The sequence below is a fragment of the Prinia subflava genome, chromosome 3 (assembly GCF_021018805.1).
Source record: "Prinia subflava isolate CZ2003 ecotype Zambia chromosome 3, Cam_Psub_1.2, whole genome shotgun sequence".
NCBI lineage: Eukaryota > Metazoa > Chordata > Aves > Passeriformes > Cisticolidae > Prinia > Prinia subflava.
In genome coordinates, this window is record NC_086249.1 from 97,011,802 (window position 1) to 97,020,614 (window position 8,813).

Here is an 8,813-nt window from a genome sequence, read left to right on the forward strand (position 1 = left end):
GACAAAAAACCTCATAAACAAACAAAAACCCCCAGAATCTCCCAAAAACCAAAATCCAAACATATTGAAATTAATGATTATTCAGATTTGTACCTGGTGTTATTTTAGTTTAGGGCTACTTCAAGAAAATTATATAATCTGAATTCAAACAAACTTTAGAGCTGTCTAATGTGCTTTTCAGTTGCCTCTGAAAGTACAGAATATGGCTGTCCCTTGGAGCCAGCTTTTCTTTTGTGCTTCACAAAGGCAATTACAAAACACACAGCAATTTAAAATTATAAATGCAAGCCCTCTATATTGATTGAAACCACCATTATGGAATTTTATGTTAAAAAAAAACCAAAACAAACAACTCAAAGCCTGTAGGTTTGGTTGGTGAATATCTCTGAATGATAGTTCAGCTATAGAGTTTAGTTTTATGTTTTTAACTGTGTAAAATTTCAGATTTTTTTTAATGAACTTGAACTAGCATTGTCTTATAGAAGACACATTAAATATCAACACTGTGTCATGAAAGAAAACTTTAATATTCAATGACTGTTTTTATAGCCAAGGATCAGCAAAACAGAGCAAAAAAGTAATTGAACATCATGCAGTAGCTAAAAGCTGATTAATATACATAAAAGTATTTCACATTGGAACTTCTCATTTACCAACAAAATCTGCACAGTAAAATTGGCAACTGCAGTATGACTGGAGCTGGTGATAAAATAGAAGCAGAGGATGCTTTCAAGCACAGAAGTAAATGCAGATTAATGACATGCAACACAGTAATCAAGATGTAAGAAAAACTACCATAAATGTAGGCTTCTTTACTTCAGAACTTCTCTGAGTTTAGCTGTTTAATCATATTTATCAAACGCAGTACATGATTTATACATTCCAGGAATTCTCAGCAAGCAGGATTAAAAAAAGAAACCCTCACTGATGAGAATTTTACTTTAAACACTTTTCAAGTTGTTCCTTAACTGTTTGAGCAGAGGAAGCCCCAGAAGTAACAGAATGCATATATGTGCACATAACGTAGTTTTTAACCTTAAGATTCCTATCAAATTTGCATTTTTAGACCTTCAAGTGAACCCTTCATTGAGGGAATATTCACCTATGAGTTTGTTTCATATTGTTATTGTCTCTATGTTTATATCTGAAGCTAAATTACACACTGGTTTCCTTAGGGACATATCCAGTCTTTATGGCTGCATCCTGTTTACTGCAGCTGCTGTTGTTGCATCAAGTCACATTTGCAATTGCTTTCACTTTTTTTCCTATGTTTTCAAAAAAGGTGCATAGGTAAGGTCATCTAAGAGCAATGCCATTGAAGGAGTCCTAAAGTTAAAAGCAATTAAGCAGATTTAAATTGAAGATGAAACAGTAGATAAAAATCACTGATCTGGGAGGACACCTGCAGCTTCTGATTTCCTAATGAAGGTGCAGTTTTCCTGTGTTTCAGCGTGCAGCAGAATCTGTTCACTTTTTGTCACATTCTTTACAATGTTAAATTGTGTATACCTTTGCTAATAGAACCTCCATGATGGCAAATAATGGATTGGAAAATAGTGTTTGGAAACAAAAAATATTTTAGTATTTCAGTATTTTTAGTATTTCAGTATTTTTATTAAATTGAAATTTAATTTCTTTCTTATTTATCTTCCTCATATTTCTTTATTCCACACTTTGCAGGTCCATACATTTGCATGCCTGTATACCCTCAAACAAACATCTCCTTGAGGTGTCCATGAGCGAGTTCCTGCTGTGGAAGTGTCTCTTAATCATTAACAAGTACAACAACCTTGTCTCAACTAGAAAAGCTTTGGGTTATGATTAAAATCTTATCATAGTGCTCCATGTTGCTTATATAGTTGAGGTGTTTGTATGAAGTTATCTATTCCATGATAAATAATAGTAATTTTTTAGCTACTCTTTACATTTTAATTCCATGCCTGTAACATTTCTAACAACTTTTCTTAGTAGGCTTCATGCAGGGTGTCATAACCCTCAAGCATTAAATGTTTTACAACATTTTCTCCAATAATGCAGCTTTTAAGGAAAAAAAAGAGTTAAATTTGTTGAAAAATGAAGCACAGAAAATTGTATCTTTGCCCCTCTACTCCTGTATTAGCTCTGCAGTAGTGAACAGAAAAAAATATCTTGATAAAGAAAACTAGGAGACAAGCACACAATAAAATTCAAAAGGCAGTCTGGGTTGTTTACTAGCCAGATATCTAATACTTAAACATTGAAATAATAGAAACTATCCTAGCAGACATCTAGGTAAATATAAAATACCTGAATGAGACTGTATTATCATTGTTTTAAATATTTAGATTTCTTTAAAAACCTTTGCCTACTGCATAAAAGTTTTAACATTAAACCCTACAACTCAATTGACCATTAGATCTCATTAACCTAATAGTGCATAAGTTCACATTATAAAGCGTGAAGTACACAAGTGGAGAATAAAACTCATAACAACTTTGCACATACTTAGAGCAACCTTAATTTTCAGTAATTTATTGCTGTATTGAGTTTGTGCCCCCCTCAAGCTCCCAAACTAACACCTACAGATGGCATTTAAGCTTACAAATTTTGGTCCTGCTGAAAAAGAGGAGGGAGGACCTTGACACACAGAGTGGGCAGGTGATAATGAGCCAAGTTTGACCTCTACTCACTCTCCTACTCTGTGGGCTGTAGACACCACTCAGTGACCCTGCTAGGCTCATTATATAATGGGTGCTGCTTGTCTGGTACCATAATCTCATTTTCTGAGCTCAATTGCCATGGAAAATGCAATGCCACGAATGCTTGTGTTACAAAAATTACTTGTAAGAAAAGCAATTCATTCAGAGATGAGATGCATGTTTTTCACGGTTTGTTTTTCCTAAATTATCTAGCCAGAGATTTCGTAATAAAAAGTTTATCTAATAAATATTTGAAATTCAAAACAAAGAAGTAGCATGCAGGAGGCTGCCAAACCTAAAGATCATATTTGAAACCATAATTTATCTCATAAAACTATACTTTTAAAACAGAAAATGAGAAATAATCAAAATAAATATAGATGATTTGGTCATTCTTAACCTAATCATTAGAATATTTCCTTAAGTCTAACTGCAACCTTACTGACATTTATACAGTTCTCAATTCATTTTATGTGCCCCTTAGAATCTGTGGCTAAGTGTAGCATAAACACAAACTAGTTCTCAAGATTTAAGGTTTAAAGATAAGGGTATCACAGGACTGATGTGCAACACAGAACTGATTTCAGCTATTACTTGACAAGAAGAAAAAAAAATCATTGGAAAGCATCCCATAAGGAGAAAAATGGGCCCAATAATCCATGATTCAGTAAGTAAAGACTAAACAAATCTCTCATGGCAAGAAGTGTTTGTAACAACAGGTAGAGAATATTCTGAAAAATACAAACTTATTGCAGTCAGCAGGAGAACTGGTGTCTTAGAAGGTCAGAGAAAGAATAGATTCAAGAGCAGTTCAGCAGGATCCATCCATTAATTTTGAAAAAGGATCCAGGAAAACAGCTGACCTTGCCCTGACAGACAGGCCACTTAGGGAAGCAGAGAGAGCCCAGCTGGCGTGGCCGATTCTTGCACTCTCAGCCTGCTCTGGGTGGTTGCACAGCCTCAGGTGCCAGTGTGAGAACATTTCTCAGCCAACCGAGGCTGTGCATCCACAGCAAACAGAGCTGGAAATGCAAATTGCACCTGGCCATACCCTCTGCTGTCTCACTGCTATTGAGACCTTTCTTAAAGCACAATTAGTAATTACACTCCTGCCATATTTTAGACTGACGAGATCACAAAGAAGACAAAAAAAGGCACGGTAGGTGAAGTGGGATCATTTTAATGCCCAGTCCCTGATTAGACAGATGAAATTTTTCTTGTGTGAAATGAAGAAATGGTCTCATTTGTGGAGCTGCCTGCATTAGAAGGGACACTGGACCAAGGGTAATGCAGGCAGTGGATGTGACAAGTGCTGCTCTGGAGAGGCTGTCAGTCTTTGGAGGAAAAAAAGGAAGTATGAGACTTCTTGATATAACACGAATATGTAAGGAATCTGAGATATTGTTCCCCATTTTCTTGAATATTACATTGGACAGTTGTCAGAAGTTGTCTCCTCTTTGTCTGTCATCTAAATTAAGTACGTAATTGATCTTTAAAAAAAAAAGAAAATTCTGACAGGCAAATCTTTCTATTTTTTTCCTTAATGTGTCTTATCTTTTCAAGTTCAAAGCATTCCAGTGGAAATCAAACATAATTCTTATTTTAGAATCCTGCTTATTAAGCACACTGTTTAAAAGATGGGCTTTGAGTAGATGGCAATACATTTTAGCTAGCAGGAGCAGCTCTAAAATCTACTTTTTAATGGAAGATTTGGCATATACTCTATAAAATAGGACCATATTGTATAGATGTCACTCAACTTTGTAAAGCTTATATTGGCTATGTAATTTTTCATTCATTTACTTCAGTTGTTAAGTCTAGCCAGGCTACATTTAACAACTGGAGTAAAACGAAGCGAATGGAAATGCAGAAATTCAAGCAAAAATCACATTCAGCTTACAATAAATGTAACAACTTCAGCTACAATAAAAGTAAAATATTTAAGGTTATGTAATTATCTTCTATTACACTATAAATACATGAACTCCTTGTACAGCATCAAAAGTTTACTCTTCCATATTATCACCTATAAAAACAGTTCATATGTTAATCTCCTAGTCCCAGAGCTGGAAAGCAATGACTAGCTGGATTTAATAGATTTAAAATGTTGGTATGCTCCCCTTAATTAGGAAAATAGGAAAGTCAGATTCCATCTAAAATTCTTACCCAGCTCATTACCTGCATAACATATTAAGATTTAACCTGCACAAAAATTACCCTTGCATTGCTTAACCCCTCAGTAATGCTTAACACTATATACTCTTCATGAACATTTGCACTGAATTAATTTGAAAACAAAGCTTAAGAGCTTTACTCTCCACTTAACTGTGAGAGTGTCCCATCGAGAGGAGCAGGGGTTGTGTAGGCACCCAAGGGAGCTGCTCTCCAGCCTCCACAACAGGCACTATGTTTAGGGAAGGAAAGCACATGGTTTCCCTCACTCACTGCCCCAAACCAGAGGCTGCAGCCCTGCCCTCAGCCCCTACACCAGCCAGGATGTGCTAAAATCGCTGCTGAGTACTTATAATTAATTTAAAAACAAATTAAATCCCCTTCAGCTGCTTCTGATGTGAGGGCAGTAACTCCCTGCTGACAGATGGTAACGAGGAGCAGACCCACGATGTCTTCCTTGGGTGCTCTCGCTCAGGCAGCAGGAACACATCTGTTTATAACCTCTGCTTTCATTACAAAGGTAGCTAAAGGCTCGGGATTTCTCATTTATTTACACTCTGAGTTTAAATTTTTGTGACAAGTTTTGGAACCAAGGCTTCACAATCCTACAAATCATAAAGAAAATCTCTGCACTTGGACAAACCTCTAAGAAATATCATTTAGGTTTTTATGCCAGACAGAATTTACATCACATAAATGCAAACTGAAAAGTATTATACTTTTTCTTTCCTTCACAATAGTTTCAATTTTCCTATATAGAGTTCAGAATTGAAAGACAGCAAAAATTGCAGAAACTATACTTTTAAGGAGTCAAAATAATACCTTTTTTTTTTTTTTTTTGGTATTTGGTAGATAGGTTAACTCTCAGCCACATACATGGTTTTTATAGCTTGCTTACAGCTTCACTCACTGCATATACATAATCATACATTTATTTATTTATGGTTCTCCATGTCTTTCTCTGCTCTGTCTGACAGATATTTCCTACTTCCTTTTGTGCCTTTTACTTATCTACATTCTGCAGAAGAAACAATTAACCCAAGTGATTTTCTCAGAACAGCAGCTCTTCACTTTCTATCTTAGCAGAATTTAATTCAGATACATTAATTTATCCAGACTCTAAGTTGAACAAAAGTAAAAGAATCATGGCTTTAATCTGTTTGCTTTTACAATGAAAACTCAGGGGTCTTAGCTTTTTTTTTCTGTGTTGAAATTCTGCATGGTTAAACAACAATTGAAAGGGAGATTAAAAATTAAGACAACAAAGAAGTATGTTTATAGAAACTGGCCTGCTAGATCTCCAGTGTGAAGTAGGGAAAGAATGAAGGATCTAAAACTAGCAAAAATATATGTCACAAGCTGGTATATCAAATGCAAATCAAATATTCTCATAGGAAACTACAGTGTGGAAGAGAGTGAGCAAGTGGAGATGCCTTGTCCTTGGAGTTAGCTCACTGCATAGCTAATTTATAGACAGAGGCTCACATGGATCTTCTCAAGGAGTCAAAGCTGTGCTCCTGAGAATCCAGCTTTGTCCTCAGCAGGACAAAGTTCAGTGAACTGCTATAATCTGTATAAGAAAATAAGCTTGGCTGGGAAATAACTTGGAATGTTTCCTTTGTGGGAAGCACTGAGATGAAAGACTACTGTATTTTTGCAGAAGCATTTTAAATCCTTCAAAAGAATGGGCACAGCAAGAGGGTAAGAAGACAGACACTATTAACTGGCAAGCTAGATACACGGAGGAAGAATAATGTCAAAGATTAGCACAAATATAGAAGTCACACCTACTAGATTTCAACACATTCACGATGGCAGGACTACTGAATATTTTTTAGAGAGAAAGTATGTTGCAGACTTCAATCCCACTCCTCCTCTTTAATCTGAGGCAACAGAGATCTCCTAGCACTGAATAATGGACAAGTTTGCAGAGCAGAGGATGAGAGACACACGAGAGAGATGCAAACATGGTTCAGAGTAGAGCTCCCCTTGTGCCCTGGGAGGACAGACACTGCAGAGGGATTGGGTTGTGCAGCAGGACCAAACCCTTCTTCTGGTGCTGCAAAATGCAAAGTAGACACTTGGGTTTGTTACCTGTCACTGCTTTGGAGCAGCTCCTCTATCTGTTTGATTGGGAGATAAGAATATGCATGTGCATGCATGCACACCTGAGATGCCTTTCATCATGGGGTGAGCTCTGCTAAAATGTGATCTAACCTGAATTACAATGTAAAAATCCCCAGCCTCCCTACCTTTATTATCTGCCTTTTTTTATAATTTGAGACTTTTAAAAAATCTTTTGACGCATATTCAGTAGTCTTTGAGGTGTGCATTTTTTCCATTTGCTTTTCAGGTTTCTAATGTAGAGTAATTGTCTGTTTTGTCTTCTAAAAACTTAAATTTAGAAATTTTAATGAATATCTAAAACATTAATAAAGCGTACAGACATGCCTGTGCCTGTTTCTTCTTTTCCATTTTCTAGGTTGCACTGCAGTAAGAGCAGGATCAAGGTCTTCAAAGAACAGGACTGATTAAACTGAAAACTATTTCTTTACAGTTCTCTCTTTTTGTAATCTAATAAAACCTGTAAATTCTGTACTAGACACAAGGAATATGTCAAGGAGAAAAAAGATCAAAATTAAAAGGGTTGGATAAAATGTGTTTTTCAAGCAATTTTACATGTTTTACCTCAGAGGCAAAGCAGAGGGTTTTTTAACTCAGTAGCACCTCATGGTCTGAGCAAGTGCTCAGTGCCCCAGCAGCCGTGTCCACCTGCAGCTTGGGACACTGCTGCTGTTCTGGAACACAAAAACTAGATTTCCTCAGTTTGCTGGGGAAGAGAAAGGTGAGGCTGAAGTTCTGGTCTAGCCTATCATCTCCATAAGGAGGGAAGCACACGAAAGGGTGGAAGGAAATGCAGCAGCTGATGCAAGGCCATGGAAAGGGAATTTTCATGGGGCTGACACCAGGCCAAGAAACCACCAAAAGCCAGACACCCAGAACAGCTGAAGCAGGTTGTACACTGTTGATAATCATATTGTCCGTGGCAATGTTGCTTATACAAATAATTTGAAACAAAAAACCCAAAATTAACTGGTGTGAATAAGCTCAAGAGGGAATATTGAAGTAATAGCATTAGAAGCAACTAGTTGCTACAGATTAATCAACTGTATACAAATGAAATTTTAACCAGGAAAATCACAGGTCTTGAAGATACCTAACCATAAATAAACATTGGTGCTGAAGACTTAGCATGAAGTACTGGCTGATTTAGGGATTATTGAGTGCAGTATCATCACAAATGGGAAAGTGATGAGATAAAGCAGTTAAACATCAAGGGAGAAACAGATAAAATGAAAACCAGTAAAATGTGTAGCAAATCTAGCTAATGAAGAGGTCTAACACCAATATTCTACATTGATGACAGAATGAAAATTATGTAAACATGAAAAGAATGCTACCTGTATCTTCTTAGTCTTCTTTAAGTTCTTTTGGAGAATTAACAACTAATAGAGAAGTAATGCATCAAAGATTAAAAAAAGAATGTGTTTATTTTAAAAGCCAAAAAGGTACAGAAAATAATTTAGTTGTTTGCAAATCTGAAATATGAGTGATGAGAATGAATGAAGAAAAAATGACTGAGGACAGCTGGAGAAGGCAATAGATATATCAGCTCAGTAAAATGCATTAAAACTTGACTGCTTCGCTTTACATCTCAAGGACAGCAAGTTTTTCTATAAAAGATGTGGCTAAATTAAAATTTTAATTAAATGAGTAATGTATGACAGATGTACTTGACCCCTTAACCAAACTATCAGTAATTTGGTACAGGCTTCAAAGCAAGTAAAGACTGAGTTGTATCCAGGCCAAGAACTCTTGTAGAAACTCCCAGAGGGGCAGAGTGACCCAGAGAGCGTCGATGCACACGAGCTTGGAACACGGATTGTGAGAGCAATGCATGAA

General features: G+C 36.3%; 1 protein-coding gene across 2 annotated transcripts in view; it reads right to left on the reverse strand.

Annotated features, from left to right (window-relative positions):
• The window catches only part of DMD (dystrophin), a 978,378-nt gene that overhangs the window by 103,963 nt on the left and 865,602 nt on the right, over positions 1–8,813 (reverse strand). The gene's annotated exons all lie outside the window — the stretch shown is intronic.